General features: G+C 44.3%; 1 protein-coding gene and 1 long non-coding RNA gene across 4 annotated transcripts in view; one reads left to right on the plus strand and one right to left on the minus strand.

The window, feature by feature from the left end:
• Positions 1–12,535, minus strand: part of LOC140484708 (uncharacterized) — a 97,553-nt gene extending 85,018 nt beyond the window's left edge. For both annotated transcript variants that reach the window (XR_011962315.1, XR_011962314.1), the window contains exons 1-2: positions 12,222–12,535; positions 8,711–8,797 (exon numbers count right to left, since the gene is read on the minus strand). This is a non-coding gene — a long non-coding RNA (uncharacterized lncRNA). The remainder of the gene's footprint in view (positions 1–8,710; positions 8,798–12,221) is intronic.
• A 194-nt stretch (positions 12,536–12,729) lies between these two features.
• LOC140484706 (annexin A4-like) overlaps positions 12,730–20,641 on the plus strand; it is an 81,749-nt gene continuing 73,837 nt past the window's right edge. For both annotated transcript variants that reach the window (XM_072583428.1, XM_072583429.1), the window contains exon 1: positions 12,730–12,880. The gene's annotated coding sequence lies outside the window, so the exon portion shown is untranslated. The remainder of the gene's footprint in view (positions 12,881–20,641) is intronic.

The following is a 20,641-nucleotide window of genomic DNA, read 5'->3' on the forward strand; positions in this document are numbered from 1 at the left end:
TATAAGTTATTGGCCACACATCAGAGCATAACATAAACTTGGTAGTCTGGTCTCAGGCCGCATTAAGTGATTGGGTGAGAATGCAAATATTTCAATGTTGTAGTTGAATGCTACAAACGATTGGTTTCAGTTCTTTCATATTGACATTGATGTGGAAATTTAGTACTGAGGGAAAATGATGCAAATTCCATAATCTGAGGCAATTGGCTATAACAAAGATCACCCTGTTACCAAGAACTGGTTCATTATATGCAGTTGAATGAAACGTCTGGCCAGCTCAGCAGGTAGCCGATCCAGAAAATCCTACACTTTTGATTCTACTGAGTGCTCTGTAAAAATTCTGATCTCTAAGGAAAAGCAAGCTTGTAAATTCATCGGATAATAAATGCAGGGTTAATGCTGTACAAGAAGCAATAGCTAACAATATTCTTGCAGCACATTGAAAGGCTGATGCAGTTGGAGATTAATCCTTACCAATAGACTTTTAAATCATCAATGATTTTTAAAAAATGAACACGAGAGGAACTAAAAAGCACTGTATGTTCATCTTGATTTAAGGGCCATATATAGTTGCTTAAACCTTGGCTTAACATAGTTAATTAGATTACTTACAGTATGGAAACAGGCCCTTCAGCCCAACAAGTCCACACTGACCCTCTGAGACCCATTCACCTAACAATGTGGGCAATTTAGCATGGCCAACTCACCTAACCTGCATATTTTTGGACTGTGGGAGGAAACCCACACAGATAGTTGCCTGAGATAGGAATTGAACCCAGGTCTCTGGCACTATGAGGTTGAGGCAGCAGTGCTAACCACTGTGCCACCGTGTCACCCATATCACAAGGCTTCAGCACTGCCCAGATTATCTTTTTGGTGCATAATTGTTTAATTAATTTAAATAATACCTCCACAGACTGACAAATGAAATATTATTTGGTTTGATTACATTTTGCTTTAGGTGATAAAAGAATACTGCAAATGACATTTACAATACAACTACTGTGCTAGAATGAATATGTAAATATTCATTCTAGCTTGTAAATATTTGCTTATCATTTTTTTCATCTGTTCATAATCACCAACATTTATGAGACTCAAAATCTGCAGTTGGGATTGGAAGAAACCAAATGGCAGGGGTACAGATGGAGAAAGGAATATATTTTTTTCCTTTCTTCCATTTGGCTCGTCACATTCACCTGGAAGAATGGTCATGAGCAATGTTCATTTAAAAAAATCCCTTGTTGATTTTAAAGGAAACTACATTTAGCAATACTGGAAAGGATTTCCTCGCTATTCTTCACTTTATGCATCAAGGTGACCTGAGTATAACGGTTGATACCCTGAGCTCTGGCAAATGTTGTGAAATGTGGCCGTCAATGTCCTGGATTTGAATTCTGATTCTAGGTGGGTGTAGGGTTGTTCAGTGTTGTAGCTAATATGTCTCATGTCTTAACATAGCCCAAGCCACCCTTGTCATATTAAGCCACCATAATGTCCAAGCCTGAGGTGGAAAAACAGTCAAGGTGTTTCCATCGTGATGATCCATTTCAATGTGGTTCTGAACTACATACACTTTGACTTAATTCTTCCGGTCCCCACAAGGGTATTGATCAGCAAGACTCCATCACCAGCCTTGGTCCATTGCAATCTGTCTTGCTCCAAGCCCAGGGTCATTCTTGATATTTCTCCTTAATTATACTTCACCAAATTTTCTTTAGTTAGTTTCAATTTTTTTCCATCTGTTGGTGCATGTTCTACTGCCACTCTACTGGGAGATACATAGGGGAGGTGTCCCGTCAACCTCAGTCATCTCTCTGTCATGTTGTCTGACAGGTACCTCTAAGAAGTCTGCCAGAGCATTTCTTCAGTGATGACGTTGTCTCTCTAAGTGATATTTACGATCTCATGTATCCAGTGAAAGACTTGCTGTGCCCTTCCATATCTCACTTGAACATATTACATGTTAGCATATTGGTTGGCAAATGGAGAAAGATTTGATGGTATTTATTTTGGAGCATTTGACTAATGATTCAATCATGTTGGAATCCTGTTCAGGAAACAGTTTGCACTGTGAAAGAGTGAGGTGATTTTGATGCTTTAAAGAGTAGTACATAATTAGTGAAGGGCCTGGCCCATCTTGCAGGGCCATTTCTATTGGAAGCACACACCTAGGAATAGACGTGTCTTTATTTCTACTGTGTCAAGATCATGATGGGTTGAAGAGGTTTTGACTGAAAAAACGTCCTATCCCTTTAAAGTAAGTTCTGCAAATTTATGGAATCTGATTCATAGGTAGTAATATTTAAGTTAATTTATTCAAGAGATGTGGGCATTGATGGCATTTATCACTCATCGTTAATTGTACAGAGGGCAGTTAGAGTCAACCATAATGCTGTGGATCTGGAGTCACATGTAGGCCAGATTGGTTAAGGATGAGACAATTCCTTCTCCAAAGGACATTAATGAACCGGATTTTCACAAGAATTGATGTTGGTTACATTGTCAGCAATAGACTTTTTTTTTATTCCAGACCTTTACTGAATTAATCCATGATCATATCAAGTGGCAGAACTGGCTCCAACAGCTGGAAGGCCTATGCCTGCTCCTAATTTCTATCAATTCAAATGTGCCACCTATATCTTCAGAGCATTAGCCTGCGCTCCTAGATGACTAGTCCTTGATTTTATCAATATACCGCCATCTCTCTGCTGCCAATAATCCCGTCATGGATTGGGGTTCTCCGTGCATCAGGTTAACATTTAATAATACATGAGATGAGGGACTGTTCACTCAGGCACCAATAGACAATTAACTAGCTGGTCATTGAGCAAGATCTTTTGCATTACAGTGTTGTGTTCCTTATTAATCCATGAGAGAAGCTTATAAAAATGAGAAGACAGACACTAAGAGGCAGTGTAACCATGGTATGTTAGGTGAGATGAGTCCTTTTCTTGTTGGTGAAATAACTGCACAGAAGGTAGTATCCCGTCACTAAGTCACCCTTGACTTACATATGGACAGTACATGGGCTCTGACCAGCCAGCTCAGAGTCAGTCCCTAAAATGAGGAGACTATCAGAATCTCCTGTTCATATCTGTCAACCAGGGCTCCTGATTGACCCAACAATCCCAATCTCATGGTCAATGGGATCCACCTGGCTCTCATTTCAATCACTACAGTTGCTATGTCCCCTAAACTAAGTAGGCATTAGAGTGAGGGGCACAAACTGTGATTTGTATAAACACCAAGATAGCAATGGAGTCTGTGGAACAGAGACTTAGATTTCATCATCCAGGGGCTGGCTGTGAGTGAAATTGTTAATTGCATGGAATTTGTTCCACCTGAAGCCCAAACGCTGACACTAACAGAGCCTGCAAAACAGCAGATACCTTAATTATTTTTATGCCTGATCCTATGGGTATTTAAATCTTCAATTACTCTTCCCCGGCATCTCTAATTTTCACTCTCGTCACAACAAGAATGAAGCCTAAAACCAGGGTTACAAAGGTTAGGAAACATTGCTTCTGGGCAGCATGGTGGCTCAATGGTTCGCACTGCTGCCTCACCATGGCAGGGACCTGCATTTGATTCTAGCCTCAGGTGTCTGGCTGGGTGGAGTTTGCACATTCTCCCCGTGTCTGTGTGGGTTTCCTCCAGGTGCTCTGGTTTCCTCCCATATTCCAAAGATGTGCAGGACAGGTGAATTGGCCATGCTAAATTGCCCATAGTACTAGGCGCATTTGTCAGGGATAAATATAGGGTCGGGGAAGGAGTTATGGGTGGTTACTCTTCAGAGGATCAGTGTGGACTAGTTGAGCTAAAGGGCCTGTTTCCATACTGTAAGTAATCTAATTTAATGCCTGGTTGGCTGTAATGTATATTGGGATATCCTGAAAGGTGCTAAATAATTACATGTTTTTCCTTTAGATTTTTCCTCTGTTACCTTTGACAATTATCTTTTCATGCAGTTATTTCTGTGACATTTTGTTGTACTGATGGACATCAAGAAGAAGTCAGAGTATCTCATAACGTTGTGAAAGCTATATCAGGTTATAACCAAGAGGTTTAAGAAGTACTACTACCACAATAACATGGAAATAGCACTAAAAATAGCTCATGCCAGTCAGAATGATGTATAACACTGGTGTTTATGAATGAAAGATCAACAGCGAGTATGAGGTGGGGTCACTAAGTACACATGGAATGGTTATAAATTTCCAACATTCATTACAAAATGCTTTCCATAAATAACATTAGGGGTGTGGCAGGTTTGTCATGTGGAAAGAAATGTAAAAAATTTTTAAAGAACACCACCTTTATGTAATACAAAATGCTTTTTAGGGAGATTGAAGATTTGTGCTAACTCATTCTTTCCTAATAACACAGGAACTAGGAGGCTGTACAGGACGTTGGTTAGGACTGCAACTGCTGGCGATCAGAATGGAGAGTGTGGTGCTGGAAAAACACAGCAGGTCAGGCAGCATCTGAGGAGCAGGAGAATTGACGTTTCGGGCACAAGTCCTTCATCAGGAATGAGGCTTGTGGGCCGAGGCTGAGAGATAAATGAGAGGGGGTTGGGGTTGGGAGGAAGGTAGCTGAGAAAGCGATAGGTGGATGAAGGTGAGGGTGAAGGTTATAGGTCAGAGGGAGGAGTGATGGACAGGTCTGGAGGGTGGTGCCAAGTTAGCGGCTTGGGACTGGGATAATGTGGGGGGAGGGGAAAATGAGGAAGCTGTTGAAACCCACATTTATCCCGCGTGGTTGCAGGGTCCCAAGGCAGAATATGAGGCATTCTTCCTCCAGGCGTTGGTTGGTTACGGTTTGGCAATGGAGGAAGCCCAGCACCTGCAAGTCCTTGATGGAGTGGGAGGGGGAGTTGAAGTATTCAGCCACGGGGCAGTGGGGATGGTGGGTGTGGGTATCCCAGAGATGCTTTTTGAAATGATCCGCAAGAAGGCGTCCTATCTCCATGCTGTAGAGGAGACTACACCAGGTGCAACGGATGTAGTAGATGACATTGGTAGAGGTGCAGATAAATTTCTGATGGCTGTGGAAGGATCCCTTGGGATCTTGGACAGAGGTGAGGGGAGTAGTGTGGGCGTAGGTTTTGCACTTCCTGCGGTGGCAGAGAAAGATTCCAGGAGTGGGGTGTGGGCTGGTGGGGGACATGGACCTGATGAGGGAGGGAATGGTCTCTCTGTAATGCTGATTGGGGTAGGGAGGAAGTATATCTTTGGTGGTGGGGTCTGTTTGGAGGTGACGGAAGAGACAGAGGATGGTGTGATGTATACAGAGGTTGAAATGAAGAGGTCAAGGGCGGGTAACAATCTACAGATCATCCACATCGACTGTCTCAACATCTTTTCCTACCTCGACACAGTCTATCTCACTTAGTCCAGGATATCCCCACTTACATTCGTGCACCTCCTCCAAGATTTTCATTTCCCTGACCCCCAACGCCTCATCTTCACCATGGACATCCAGTCCCTGTACACATCGATCCGCCAGGAGGAAGGTCTCCAAGCCCTCAGTTTCTTCCTCTCATGCCAGTACCCTTCCACCAACACCCTCATCCGCCTGGCTGAACTGGTCCTCACCCTCAACATCTTCTCCTTCCAATTCTCCCACTTCCTCCAAGCTAAAGGCAAGCCATGGGTATCAGCATGGGACCCAGCTATGCCTGCCTGTTTGTCGGATACGGAACAGTTCATCTTCCACAGTTACATCGGCACTACTCTCCCACCTGTTCCTCTGCTACATCGATGACTAAATCGGTGCCGTCTCATGCTCCCACAAGGAGGATGAACAGTTCGTCAACTTTACCAACGCCTTCCACTCTGAGCTCAAATTCACCTGGACCATCTCAGACACCTCCCTCCCTTTCCTAGACCTCAACATCACTGTCTCCAATGATCGACTAACCACAGACATCTACTACAAGCCGACCGACTCCCACAGCTACCTAGACTACACCTCCTCCCACCCTACCATGTGTAAAAATGCCATCCCTTATTCCCAATTCCTCTGCCTCTGCCGCACCTATTCCCAGGATGACCAATTCAATCTCAAAAAGTCCCAGATGGCCTCCTTCTTCCATGATCGCACCTCCCCTTCCCATGTGGTTGACAATGCCCTCCAGTGTATCTCCTCCACTTCATGCACCAGCACCCTTGAACCCCACCCCTCCCAACGCAATAAAGACAGAAATTCCTGGTCGTCACCTTCCACCCCACCAACCATGGTGAAGATGAGGCATTGGAGGCCAGGGAAATGAAAATCTCAGAGGAGGTGAAGGGTATGGGTGGTATCACGAACATTGGTGGGGAGTTCCTGGACTAAGGGGGACAGGACTGTATTGAGGTAGGAAGAGATGTTGAGGTGGTCGGTGTGGATGGTCTGTGGATTGTTACCCACCCTTGACCCTTCATTTTAATCTCCGCAAATATTGCATCATCCTCAGCCACTTCTGCCTCCTCCAAACAGACCCCACCACCAAAGATATATTTCCCTCCTTATAAATATTTCAGAGAGACCATTCCTTCTGCGACTCTCTCATCAGGTCCACGTCCCCATCAGCCCACACTCTGCTCCTGGCATCTTTCCCTGTCAACGCAGCAAGTTCAAAACCTGTGCCCACACCATTCCCCTGACCTCTGTCCAAGGCCCCAAGGGCTCCTTGCACATCTGTCAGAAATTCACCTATACCTCTATAAATGTCATCTACTGCATCCGTTGCACCTGGTGTGGTCTCCTCTACATTGGGGAGACAGAACGACTTCTTGTGGATCATTTCAGAGAACATCTCCGGGACACCTGCACCACCGACCCCACTGCCCCATGGCTGAACACTTCAACTCCCCCTCCCACTCCATCAAGGACATGCAGGTCTTGGGCCTCCTCTTTTGCCAAACAATTACCACCCGATGCCTTGGGACCCTGCAACCACATGGGGTAAGTGTGGAGTTCAACAGCTTCCTCATTTTCCCTCGCCCCACATTATCCCAGTCCCATGCCTCCAACTTGGCACCGCCTTGTGGACCTGTCCATCACTGACCCCTCTGACTTATCATCCTCCCCCTCATCATCGTCCACCTATTGCTTTTCCCAACCCTACCACCCTCCCATCTATCTCTCAGCCCCAGCCCACCAAGACATTGGTTAGGCCACTATTGGAATATTGCGTGTAATTCTGGTCTCTCCCCTATCAGGAGGATGTTGTGAAACTTGAAAGGGTTCAGAAAAGATTTACAAGGATTTACAAGGCCATCCATTGCACTATACACACACAGACACTTCTACATACACACACAGACACTTCTACATACACACACAGACACTTCTACATACACACACAGACACTCTACATACACACACACATGCACACACACACACAGAGGCACTCCTACACACATACACTCTCTCTCACAGACAGACACACCCCACCCTCCTCCTCCCCCCCACACAAACATGCACGCATATACATACAAATTTACGGGGTGAATTTGTACTTGCAGAGTTACATTGTACTTTACTCAAAAACTGCATGAATCCATGAAAGATTCTGTTAATTCATTTTTTAGATTAGAATCAGTCTAAACATTATGGCACAGACAACAGCACACAGGGGTGCTAATACCCAATACATTGTCTGGGCTGACACCAATTGTTAAAGTTTACTTGAGAATGTAACTATTTTTTAAAAAGTTTTGTGATTCACATATGAAAGATCTGAAATTAACATGGTCACTCTAACAGATGAGAAACTTAACAAACAATCAAGGCATTTTTCCATGTGTAATTTCAGTTACATCACAGTGTAAACTTTTGCTATAACTTCTGTGTGTTACAATCTTATACTCCACAACCACCTGATGAAGGAGCGTCGCTCCGAAAGCTAGTGCTTCCAATTAAACCTGTTGGACTATAACCTGGTGTTGTGTGATTTTTAGCTTTGTACACCCGTGTCCAACACCGGTATCTCCATATCACAAATAGAAATTAGGATGGGTGTGAAGCAAATCGCATAGATGAGTTTAAAAGAGAATGACAAAGACTCATTGTGCACTGTAAAAAAAGTAAACAGAAAACTGATGATAGGAAAAATTTACTGGTAAATGATTAAACTAACGGAGATTTTTTATTGACTTTCAGTAGGGCCTCGTTTCTATTTGAAAGTCGCTTGACAGCTAATATTTGAGAAGAAACCCATAAATCAGAAAATGCAGGACAGATATGTTCTTTCACTTTAGAAGAGGCAGAGTCAGAACCAGGGTAAATGTGAAGATATCCCTCCCTGATAGAATACGGGCTTATTTTTAGATGTTGTTGTAAGAGCTTAATGTATATCACTCCCTTTAACAACTCACTTGGATTTGTTGAACCGTGGAGTTATTTATAGGTGATATTTTTAGAATGAGTGCTGGAAACTGTTATAGTTTATATGCCGTTCAGTGGTACTGCAAGTCAATCTTCTACAAAGCCTCTTATTCACAAGGCCCATGAACACATCTTTCCTCAGTGCGTCTATACTTCAGACATCAGACTGGGAAACCTGTCATGTCTGGCTCCTGACTGAAATTGTGAAACTACGCCGAGAGCATCTCACTTAAAAATAAAGCTAGGCATTACAGATCAGGGGAGAGCAATGCTCTTATTACCATTGTACAAAGTCCAGGTCAGTTATAAAGTACCCAGAAGATTCACGTACCCGTTAAATATGTTTAAAATCCACCTTGATGCCAGAAATGGATGGTTATGTAACTCTCTCCCACAGTGGGTTTCACACTGCTCTATTCTGAAATCAAATCAAGATCTCGTTATAGAGTTATGCAGTCATTTAAGCATTGTAATAGGTAGAATGGTAACATTATATCTCCATCCTTTGTGTATCACATTGTCTTGTTGCTCCCACAATAGGACACATAATAAAAACAACAAAAGACTTCTTGATGGAGCTATAGAATTCTTAAAAAAAAGTGACATTACTTTCATTGTTGCCAATCCCGTGATGTGACATATACCAATTCTTTGAAGTTCACATAAGCAATCAGAACCCTTTGGAGGCAGTTCCTAACATTAATTATTTTATTCACAATGAAACCACCTTTTTCAGGAACACAATCGCAAGGTTACTTTTATATTATTCAATTTCTTGTAAAATTGAATCCTGTTCAGCCACAGATAGACTAAATATGGAGCAATTGTCCAGGGAGTGGCTTTGGTCGAAAAACAGATTTAAAATTTTAGGTTTGTAACATTGCCTCACAGCTGAAAAATTTAACAGGTTTTAAGCAAATAACAAAGGGAAAGACGGGGAAAGAGGAAAATACAAAATGGAAGATTTATAATAAGATGACGGGTGTTGTAAAAATAATGGTTTTGAAAGAGTTAATGTGACATTGTATTAATCTTGACCCAATCTGATAATGTCACAACGTCTTCAGTAAGAATTAGGATTCTCATTTTGGACCTTAATGGGGCCAGAGTTGACAAAGCAGGCTCCTGATGGATGTAAGCAATTATGTCTGACTAGTCAATGTAGCCTGTATCTATTGCTGTTATGCAACAGCATATGTTTTGTTATGTAGAATAAGTGCCTCTGCTGGCTAGGTGCCAGTGGGTCTATCCTCTGCCACTGATAACTAGACAGACTCTTAGATTCAGCATAGAAAGGAAGAAACTGGCATGATAGAGGCCTTTAGAGATGAAATGGCATTGCATCACCCTGGATATTGTTACTTTGGTTTAATACATTTCTGTTTGCTTCTTATAAGTTTCCATTCACCTTATAATTATGTTTTTGTCACAGTGTCGCAACAAGAGCTGTCTAACCAATTTAGCATATGCTGTTTTAAAACAGTTGAAATGAAGATTGGTGGCAGCACTCTACTTCAACTACCCTGAGCTTAAAATGACTGCAGAAGCAGTAGCTTATCATTATGTGTAGGGACAGTCACTATGATCTGAAATTATTGAATTTGTTGCTGAGTCCAGAAGTCTGTGAAAAGCTCAGTTGAAAAAATGGTGCTATTCCCTCAGCTTATGCAGAGCATCATGGAAACATGGGCGGCACGGTGGCACAGTGGTTAGCACTGCTGCCTCACAGCACCAAAGACCCAGGTTCAATTCCTGCCTCAGGTGACTGACTGTGTGGAGTTTGCACATTCTCCCTGTGTCTGTGTGGGTTTCCTCCAGGTGCTCCGGTTTCCTCCCACGGTCCAAAGATGTGCAGGTTCCTACTGAGTGGGAATCTGTCATCCCAACAGTCAGGGCTAATCTGAAATCAGATTCAAAATTTGAACCAAGTGTGCTTCTTCCTGTGGAGACTATTACCCTTCCACAACAAATATTGACACTGCTAACTCTAAATCAAGGCTACATTGCTTATTACGGTAGGAGTGTTGTAACATGTAATACAACCCTTTAATCACACACAATTTCATTACTGCAACTATGCAGTGGTATTTCCAGATGATCGATACTTACACATTTCCAAGATTAGATCATAACAGCTGGCTTCCTTTATTAAAGAAAAAACTATTTAATGTATGAAGTGCAAATTAGCAGAAGCATGTTTATTTTCTACCTCTAGTTCCTCTGAGATGATGGTGGTGAATGTTTATTGTGAACTGAGGAACCCCTTTTACTCTTATCAGTGTTAAAATGATGTTGGTGGGGAATCTTTGACCCTGTGATGGGGAAGTGGAGGTCATCTGCAAGTCAGAACTTGTGCCATTTAAACGTAATAATGTCCCCATGACTTTGTTGCTGTTTTTGTTCTTGTTGCTCATGGCTGCAAGGCGAGGCAATATTGTCAAAGCAAACTTGGCAAGTTGCATTGTATTCGGTGGATGGTGTGTACAGTACAAGCCTGCAACCACAGTGTGTCTCTGATGAGGTCTACTGTGTCAAGGGAGCTGATCTTTCTCGACAAGTGAAGATATACTTTTTTATGAGAAACGTTGAGAAATGTTTGCTTGCATTCTAAGACTAGTTTGATCATTTGGTTGTCATGTATGCTTGGTTTGGAGTGTTCCCGATATTGAATTTAATTGCCTACTCCTGGTTGGAAGGACACTTTTTGCTCCCTGCTTTCTGTATTTGTTACATTTTGAATTAATGAATCAGCATTTAGTGAGTCATGTATCTGGGGATCTAAATCCTTTATCCCCACCACAATTTCTAGCCTCTTGCCATCCAGATAATATTTCAAGATCTTGGATCCTTTTGTGGATGGTTACTGGTGTTTCCACCTTGAACCTTTAAAATGGAGTGTCTTTTGTAACTTGTACATATTGCACTGTTGCAAGTGCTGCCAGTCAAATGAAGGCCAGATGCCTATCACCCTTTGGTCATGTCAGGTGGATATAAAAGATCTGGCTGTTTTCTAGCTCCCAATCAACAATACTGCTTTCTGTTCATTATCATATTGCTTTTTGCTGTAAGGGTCGAGAGTGTGGGGCTGGAAAAGCACAGCATCCGAGGAGCAGGAGAGTTGACATTTCAGGCAAAAGCTCTTCATTAGGAATTCTCATCAGAAAGCCCTCCATACAAAGTGAGGACTGCATCTGCATCTGTTACAAAGGAACATAAAAACAGAAATTGCTGGAGAAACTCAGCAGGTCTGGCAGTATTTGTGGCGTGAGAAACAGAAACAGAACTGAAGAAGGGCCACCGGACTCAAAATGTTATCTGTTTCTCTCTCCACAGATGCTGCCAGACCTGCTGACCTTCTCCAGCAATTTCTGCTTTGTTTTATTTGATTTTGATTGGATTTGATTTATTATTGTCACACGTACCTAGGTACAGTGAAAAGTTTTGTTTTGTATGCACTACAGGTAGATCAAACCAAACAAAGTGCATTAGGGTGCTAGAACAGAGTGAGGAATACAATGTTACAGCTGCAGAGAAGGTGCACAAAGAGTGAGATCAACATTAAATTTCAAATTTGAGGGGCCCATTCAGAAGTCTAATAACAGCGGAGAAGAAGCTGTTCTTGAATCTGATGGTATGTGCATTTGAGCTTCTTTTTATCATCTGTCAAGTGGAAGAGATTATAACCCGAGGTGAGAGGGGTCTTTGATGATGTTGGTTGCCTTTCAGAAGGCAGTGAGGATGTAGAGGTAGTCAATGGATGGAAGTTTGGTTTGTGTGATGGACTGGGTTGAGTTCATAGCTCTCTATAGCTTCTTAAAGCCATTGGCAGAGCACGGCCTTACCATGATGTGAGGATGCATCCATTTTTGTTTCAGATCTCCAGCTTTTGTTTCAGTATTATACAAAAGAGGCACAGTTTGAGTAAATTGCTACAACACGAACTTGACGAGGTACTTCATTGCCATTAAAGCTTGCGGACGAGCTGTGACTCAGTGGGTCCTTATCTCCCATCGACCAGCAATTTTATGCATAGATTTCCATGTTGCAGCCGGATAAGATGCGGGGGGTGTTTTATCTGTAAATGTAGCAACTTCAGTACGGCAACTTGTTACAATTTTTTGTTAACGCGGAAGCGGATTCAGGAGAAAGGGAGCGACGCTGTTGGATTGGATTTTTGCACGTTACTTCCCCAATACAACATCTCGGAGATCCCTTAACCTTTCAAAATAAAGTCCCTGCACTTCCTTGTGCAACATTACAGTGCAGAAAATATCAAAGCTACGGCTGAAACGACTCCACATCTCATCGTTTCCTAAGTCTAATTTGTTGCGTTAGCTTCTGACGTTGCGATGGGCGTGTGGTATTGAGAAAGAAGGTCAGCTGAATAGATTGACGCCTATTTTCGTTGACATAGAGAGTGTGTGTGAAAAAGATCAGGGCGGGTGAACTCACAGGAGGAAGAAGGCTGTGGAACTTGCTGTCCGGGCTGAGCGTGTTGCAGGTAGGAGAAAATACCCTTCCGATCAAAATCTGATTTGTTTTCTTTCCCGAAACGACCTATCAGCCCGTGCTCAATGCTTCGTTCTTCCTCCCCCCCTAGCAAGCAATGGCACATTCGCTAAAGATCGCGGCCCCTTGTTTAAAAATGGGCTCTGTTTCTCCTCCGATGGGAGGGGGTGCTGCTGTGGGAATCTGTAAGCCAGTTCGAAACTCGAAGGAGCAGGCAGTTTGCCAGATCGCCTGTTCCCTTGCAGTTCTTGTGTTAGCCATTGCCTGTTTGAAACTCTTCCTTTTTTCAAAAAAAAAATCCAGAGTGACTGCACTTTTCTCTCTCTGGGGGGAACGTTTTTCACTGAATTCCTGAGTCTAGGATAGCCAAGTGGCAACAGCCTGTAGTGTAAAATCCCAGTGCTGAGCTCGTTGAGAATTCTGTTGTCCCCTTCTGAACAGTAGACTGCAAGGCAGTGTGCCTGTAAAACTGCTGATTATTAATTCCTCACAGTCTGGTCCTACCTTGAGAATGCATTCTGGTACAAATCCTACTTGATAAACAAGTGAGAAGCATGTTTTAGAGAGAGAGAAAAAAATTAAATCAACCTAATTTGATGTATGACCGTGGTAACTGAAGCCTTCTGGCCAGGAGATAGGTGCACTACCGATTTATCACAAGATCCTCAAGGTTTTTAATGACAGTATTAAACCTCAAAGCAACTGGGATGGAGAGGGGAGTCTCCAGCATGATTACATCTAGCACCTTCAGGGTATTAAGGAATTGGTCTGTCCTCCTGTTTTAATTTTTAAAAAAGTTACAGATTTATTTTGACATTATGACACACCTCTGGAGCAAATGGGACTTGAACCTGAACTTTTTGGCCTAGAGGTAGGAACTCTACCACTCTGCCACAAGAGCCTGAAGCACATTTTATACAGCATGAGTCTTTGAAGGGGGTGTGACAAATTGGGAGCTCAAACAGCCTATGTAAACACACCCAGCACCTTCAGGGTATTAAGGTGTAGACCTGCCCTGCTGGTTTCATTTTAAACAAAAAGTTATTGAATGGAATTACCAGTTCCACCTCACACTGGATGGTATGGATCTATTATAAAACATTGGATCAGCCTCAACTTTATTCATGCCCTGTTAGCCCAGAATTTGTTGTGCATCCCTAGTTGCCCTTTGAACTGAGTGGAATTCTAGGCCATGTCAGTTCTAGTTAAGAGTCAACCACATTGTTCTGAATTTAGAGTCGTTGCAGGCCAGAGCCAGATAAGGATGGTTGAGTTCCAGTCCTAAATGACATTTGCCAGAGTTGGACGGTTTGAGCTATAGGGAGAGGCTGGATCTATTTTCCATGGAGTGTCAGAGGTGAGGGGATGTCCTTTTAGAAGTTTGTAAAATCGTGAGGGGCATGGATAGGATGAATAGTCAAGGTCTTTTTTTTCTGGGATGGGGGAGTCCAAAATTAGAGGGCATACGTTTATGGTGAGAGGGGAAAGATTCAAAAGGGAACTAAAGGGCAAATTTTTCACGCAGTGGGTGGTGCGTGTATGGAATGAGCTGCCAGAGGAAGTGGTGGAGGCTGGTGCAATTGCAACATTTAAAAGGCATCTGGATGGGTATATGAATAGGAAGGGTTTAGAGGGAGATAGGCGAAATGCTGGCAAATGGGATTTGATTAATTTAGGTTAGCAAGGATGAGTTGGACTGAAGGGTCTGTTTCCAAGCTGTGCAGCTCTGTCTCTGACTCTACTGAACCAACATTAGTATATCCAATTCAGGGCACCATATTTTAAGAAGGACATAAAGCCTTTGGAGAGGTTGTATAAAAGATTGATAAAAATATTTCCAGAATTAGGGATCTCTTAGTTGCAGGGATCTATTGAAGAAACTGGGCTGGCTTCCTTTGAGAAGGGAAGGTCAAGAGGAGATTTGTTTGAGGTATTCAAAGGCAAGAGGAGTTGCGATAAAGATTACTTGGCAGAAGGCTTGACAACCAATGAATGGCAAAAGAGCCAAAGCCAAAATGATATGATACACTTTTTTTTATACCATGAGGTTAGTTGTATCTGGAATGCACTGAAAAGGTGATGAAGACCAATTCAATCAGAGCTTTTGAAATGAATTGAATAAACCCCACCTGGACAGTGACAGCAGGGTGTTCTCCTTCGTGCCAAAAACAGAAAACCCTGGGAAAACTCTGCAGGTTCAGAAGAATGGTCACTGGACCCGAAATGTTACCTCTGATTTCTCACCACAGATGCTGCCACACCTGCTGAGTTTTTTTCAGCAGTTTGTTTTGGTTTTTGATTTCTAGCATTCGCATTTCTTTTGTATGTATTTCTCCTTAATGCCATGACCAATATCTATTTCCCCAGTAACACTACAGAAAAAGATTACCTGTTGTCTACTATATTGCTGTTCTTGGGAGCTTGTCGTGTGGAAGCTGGACAGGAAATATTTAGCTGGGTGTTAGATGAGCTAAGCTGTTCTTGCAGTTGCTAATATAACCTTGATGACTTGAATGGCCATCTTCAATGCTGTTAAGTGTTCTGTTATTACCTTTGATTGTCCACAGGCTATTACTATATTTCAAGGGTCATTTATAATTAAAATAATCCTAGGTCTGACCTCTTAAAGGTTAGAAAATAGTTAGTTTTGTCGAAAAGAACTGGTTAGGACCAGTGCAACTTGTTCTTGCCTATGTTCAGAGCAGGTATGAACGAGTTCAAAGCCAGGCTGCAATCATAAAGGTAATAAATCAAGAAACACTTGCCAGAGAGACAGTTCATCATGTTGTAGAATGTGTCTTAATAAGCACCACTTTGTGTTGGGCTAAAAATATTGGGCTCCCTTGTAAGAAGCAGAGCTGAACATTAACAGAAACTCTGTCAGTCAAGAGTTTCATTTGTGGAAGCTCATGTGGTCATGCAGCTCATGTCTTGAGGTACCATTGTTTAGAATTTACTCTGTCACTCATAGAGTCATAGAGATGTACAGCACGGAAACAGACCCTATGGTCCAACTTGTCCATGCCAACCAGATATCCCAACCCAATCTAGTCCCACTTGCCAGCACCTGGCCCATATCTCTCCAAACCCTTCCTATTCATATCCAGATGCCTTTTAAATATTGCAATTGTACTATCCTCCACCACTTCCTCTGGCAGCTCATTCCATATACGTACCACCCTCTGTGTGAAAAAGTTGCCCCTTAGGTCTTTTTTCTATCTTTCCCCTCTCACCCTAAACCTATGCCCTCTTGTTCTGGACCCCCCCCCCCCCCCCCCCCACCCCAGGGAAAAGAGTTTGTCTATTTATCTTATCCATGCTCCTCATGGTTTTATAAACCTCTATAAGGTCACCCCTCAGCCTCCGACCCTCCAGGGCAAACAGCCCTAGCCTATTCAACCTCTCCCTATAGCTGAAATTCTCCAACCCTGGAAAGACCCTTGTAAATCTTTTATGAACCATTTCAAGTTTCACAATATCTTTCCGATAGGAAGGAAATCACACAATGTTCCAACAGTGGTCTAACCATGACCTCCTAACTCCTGTACTCAATACTCTGACTAATAAAGGAAAGCATACCAAACACCTTCTGTACTATCCTATCCCTCCAATGTACATACGTTAGACTGTTAAAACTGTTCTCACAACGTGGCCACAACTGGTAATTCTCTTCTCTCAGGCTCATAACACAAACCGTTAATGTTTCTGCTGCAAGGGAGAAGATTTACTTTTTTATCAGACATTTTCTGTCTGTTTTTAATAGATGGAGCAAAACTATTTGATCTGGAAGAGATCGGTTATTCTGCTGAATTGCTTTAGGAAAGTAGCAGCCAAACTTGGTTCAAGCTGATTTGCTAAGCTGCAATGGTCTTTTTTTTTAACTGAAGACCTTCTGGGTGAATATTGCTGGTTTGGCTGAATGTCTACTCTCACCCTTCAAACCTTTTCAGTCAAACAGAGAGTGGCTGAGCTCTTGGACTCTGAGGTTGTCACTATCCCTTAGCCCCAAAATTCCAGACAGGGAAATAAAATCAGTCAAGATTCCTGTTTTGTTTAATGGATATGTAGTTACTCCGGGGATATTGGGATGAAGACAAAATCTGTCCTCTATCCTCTTGCCTACCATCTCTACAGCTCATCAACTTGGTCAGTGCTGGTTGTGGAATGATAGGGAGATTGTGGAATGGTAGGGAGGTTGTGGAATGTCCCAAAGGGATTGTGGTGCATATGGAGCCATTCTCCCTGAAGAGTGATGTGTGTAGGAGGATTGTTTATCTAACCCAACAGGAAGTATTTTTCCCAAAAATATATTTTCAATAATATTTGTAAAAGTGCACCACCTAATAGTTCAAATTTGACATTGTATAAAGTGCAATACAGATTGTTTGTTCCAAACTAGTATTTGGAGTTGCCACATTTCTTTATTGTTTCATGGGAGTTAGACTGGAAAAGCTAGTTTTTTTTTTATTTCAAATACTTTATTCATAAAATAATTTGATGGTCTGTACATTTGGTCATGCCATACATATGTCAACATTTACATACACAGATCAGAATTTATCATTGTTATATACAGGTCTGTGCATTTCTCAATCATATGCCCATATATTTAGCTGAGGCATCAGCAGAGCCCAAATGACTGCATGGGCCCCCTGTTCTTCTTTAGGCAGGCAGATGTTACACGGTGGTCTTTCCCCACCACGCCTTGGCAGCAGCTGCCCCAAGCTTCAGCGCGTCCCTCAACACATAGTCATGGACCTTGGAATGTGCCAGTCTGCAACACTCAGTCGGGGTCAACTCCTTCAGCTGGAAGATCAACAGGTTTCGGACCGCCTAGAGAGCGTCCTTCACCGAGTTGATGATCCTCCAGGCGCAGTTGATGTTCGTCTCGGTGTGCGTCCCGGGGAACAGGCCGTAGAGCACAGAGTCCCGCGTCACGGTGCTGCTCGGGACGAACCTCGACAAACACCACTGCATTCCTCTCCAGACTTCCTCTGCATTGGCACATTCCAGAAGGAGGTGTGTGACAGTCTCGTCCCCCCGCAGCCGCTTCGAGGGCAGCGTGCGGTGCGGCAGAGAGTCCGGGCATGCATAAAGGATCTCACAGGCAGAGCCCTTCTCACCACCAGCCAAGCCATAACTTGGTGCTTGTTGGAAAGTTCTGGTGATGAGGCATTTTGCCAAATGGCTTTGACAGTCTGCTTAGGGAACCACTCGACAGGATCCGCCCTCTCCTTTTCCCGAAGGGTCTCAAGGACATTACATGCTGACCACTTCCTGATGGACTTGTGGTCAAAGGTGTTTTTCTTCATAAATTTCTCCACGAAGGACAGGAGGTACGGAACGGTTCAACTACTCTGAGCGTTCCGTGGCAGTGAGGCCAGGCCCATCCTTCGCAACACCGGGGACAGGTAGAACCTCAGTACGTAGTGACACTTGGTGTTTGCGTACCGGGGATCCACGCACAGCTTGATGCAGCCACACACAAAGGTGGCCATCAGGGTGAGGGTGGCATTGGGTGTGTTTTTTCCCCCGTTGCACAGGTCTTTGTACATTGTGTCTCTACGGACCCGGTCCATCTTTGATCTCCACATGAAGTGGAAGATGGCCCAGGTGACTGCAGTGGCACAGGTTCTGGGGATAGGCCAGACCTGTGCCACATATAGCAATACTGAGAGTACCTCACACCTGATGACCAGGTTTTTTCCCGCGATGGAGAGCGACCGTTGCCCCCATCTGCCTAGTTTCTGTCTCATCATCCTGATCCGCTCCGCCCAGGTCTTGGCGCACAGCCCAGCCCCCCTGAACCAAATACCGAGCACCTTCAGGTGGTCAGTCCTGATGGTGAAGGGGATAGAGGATTGGTCGGCCCAGTTCCCGAAGAGCATGGCCTCGCTCTTGCCTTGGTTTACCTTGGCCCCCGAGGCCCGTTCGAACTGGTCACAGATGCACATGAGTCTGTGCACGGACAGCGGATCCGAGCAGAAAACGGCGACGTCATCCATGTACAGGGAGGCCTTAATCTGTAGGCCCCCGCTGCCAGGAATAGTCACCCCTCTCAGGCTTGCATCCTTCCTGATGGATTCGGCAAATGGCTCTATGCAACACACAAACAAGGAGGGTGAGAGGGGGCATCCCTGCCTGACTCCAGATCTTACAGGGAAGCTATCTGATTCCCACCCATTGATTGAGACTGCACTGACAATGTTGGTGTAGAGCAGTCTGATCCAATTTCCGATTCCCTCCCCAAAGCCTATTTTGGAGAGGACATCCCTCATATATGTATGCGATATCCTGTCAAAGGCTTTCTCCTGGTCCAGGCTGATGAGGCAGTTGTCCACCCCCCTGTCCGCACGTAGGCAATTGTCTCCCTGAGGAGTGCAAGACTCTCAGAGATCTTCCTGCCCGGTACAGCACAGGTTTGGTCAGGGTGGATCACCAATCCCAGAGCAGACCTGACCCGGTTGGCGATGACCTTTGACAAGATTTTGTAGTCTGTGTTTAACAGTGAGATCGGTCTCCAATTTCTAATTTCCTCCCTCTTCCCCCTTCTGCTTGTAGATGAGGGTGATGATGCCTTTCCTCATGGATTCACTCATGGTACCTGCCCGAAGCATACTGACATACACCTCCAGCAGGTCCCAGCCAATCAAGTCCCAAAGAGCAGAATAGATCTCGACCGGTAAGCCATCGCTTCCGGGAGTTTTATTCTTTTTGAAGGACTCGAGGGCCTTGGTCAGCTCATCCAGAGATAGCGGCTAGTCCAGCCTCTCTCGTGTTCCATCGTCTAGGACCTCCGTGATAGAGGACAGGAATGACTGGGAGGCCGCGCTGTCGGTTGGCTTCGAGTCATACAGACTGGCATAGAAGGATTTGCTGATCCTCATGATGTCAGCCTGAGATGATGTTACCGAGCCATCTTCTTCCTTCAGGCTGCTGAGCACAGAGCTCTCTTTGTGCACCTTCTGGAAGAAGAAACGTAAGCACGTCTCGTCCTGCTCCACGGTGCGGACTCTGGACCAGAAGATTATCTTGGAGGCCTCCGAGGCAAAGAGCGAGGCTTGCTGGCCCTTCACCTCCTGGAGGTCCTCCGTGACATCAACCCCCATCGTCTGCAGCAGGAGCAGGTTCTGCATACTTTCCTGGAGTTGGGACAGTTTTCCCCACCTCTTTCTCACCTCCTGAACACCTTTGAGGATGAAGAACCTCTTGATGTTCCCTTTTACTGTTTCCCACCAGTCTGCTAGAGACTCAAACAGGGGCTTCGCGGTTCTCCAATCTGCATAATCCCTCTTGAGCTCCTCGATGTTTCCCGGGGTCAACAGCTTAGTGTTCAGTTTCCACGTTCCCTTGCCCGCCCGCTGCTCATCCTGTAGGTAACAGTCGGCCAGCAGGAGGCAGTGGTCAGAGAAGAACACCGGCTTGACGTCAGTGGTTCTGACCGAGACCGTTCGGGACACAAACAGGTAATCTATCCTTGAGCGGATAGACCCATCTGCCCGTGACCAGGTGTATCTACGCTGCGCTCCATCTGCAGGGGTGCTGAAGACGTTGTGCAGCTTGGCATCTTTGACCGTTTCCATCAGGGCTCTGGACGTAGCGTCCAGTTTACTGTCCCCCCCGCCAGATCTTCCATCTGCATCAATGATACAGTTGAAGTCTCCAGCCAGAATCACCGGTCTGGACATAGCCAGCAACAGTGGAAGCTGTTGCAGGACGGCCAACCGTTCACTCTTACCCGCTGGGGCGTACA

This window comes from Chiloscyllium punctatum, chromosome 13 (assembly GCF_047496795.1).
Source record: "Chiloscyllium punctatum isolate Juve2018m chromosome 13, sChiPun1.3, whole genome shotgun sequence".
Taxonomy (NCBI): Eukaryota; Metazoa; Chordata; class Chondrichthyes; order Orectolobiformes; family Hemiscylliidae; genus Chiloscyllium; species Chiloscyllium punctatum.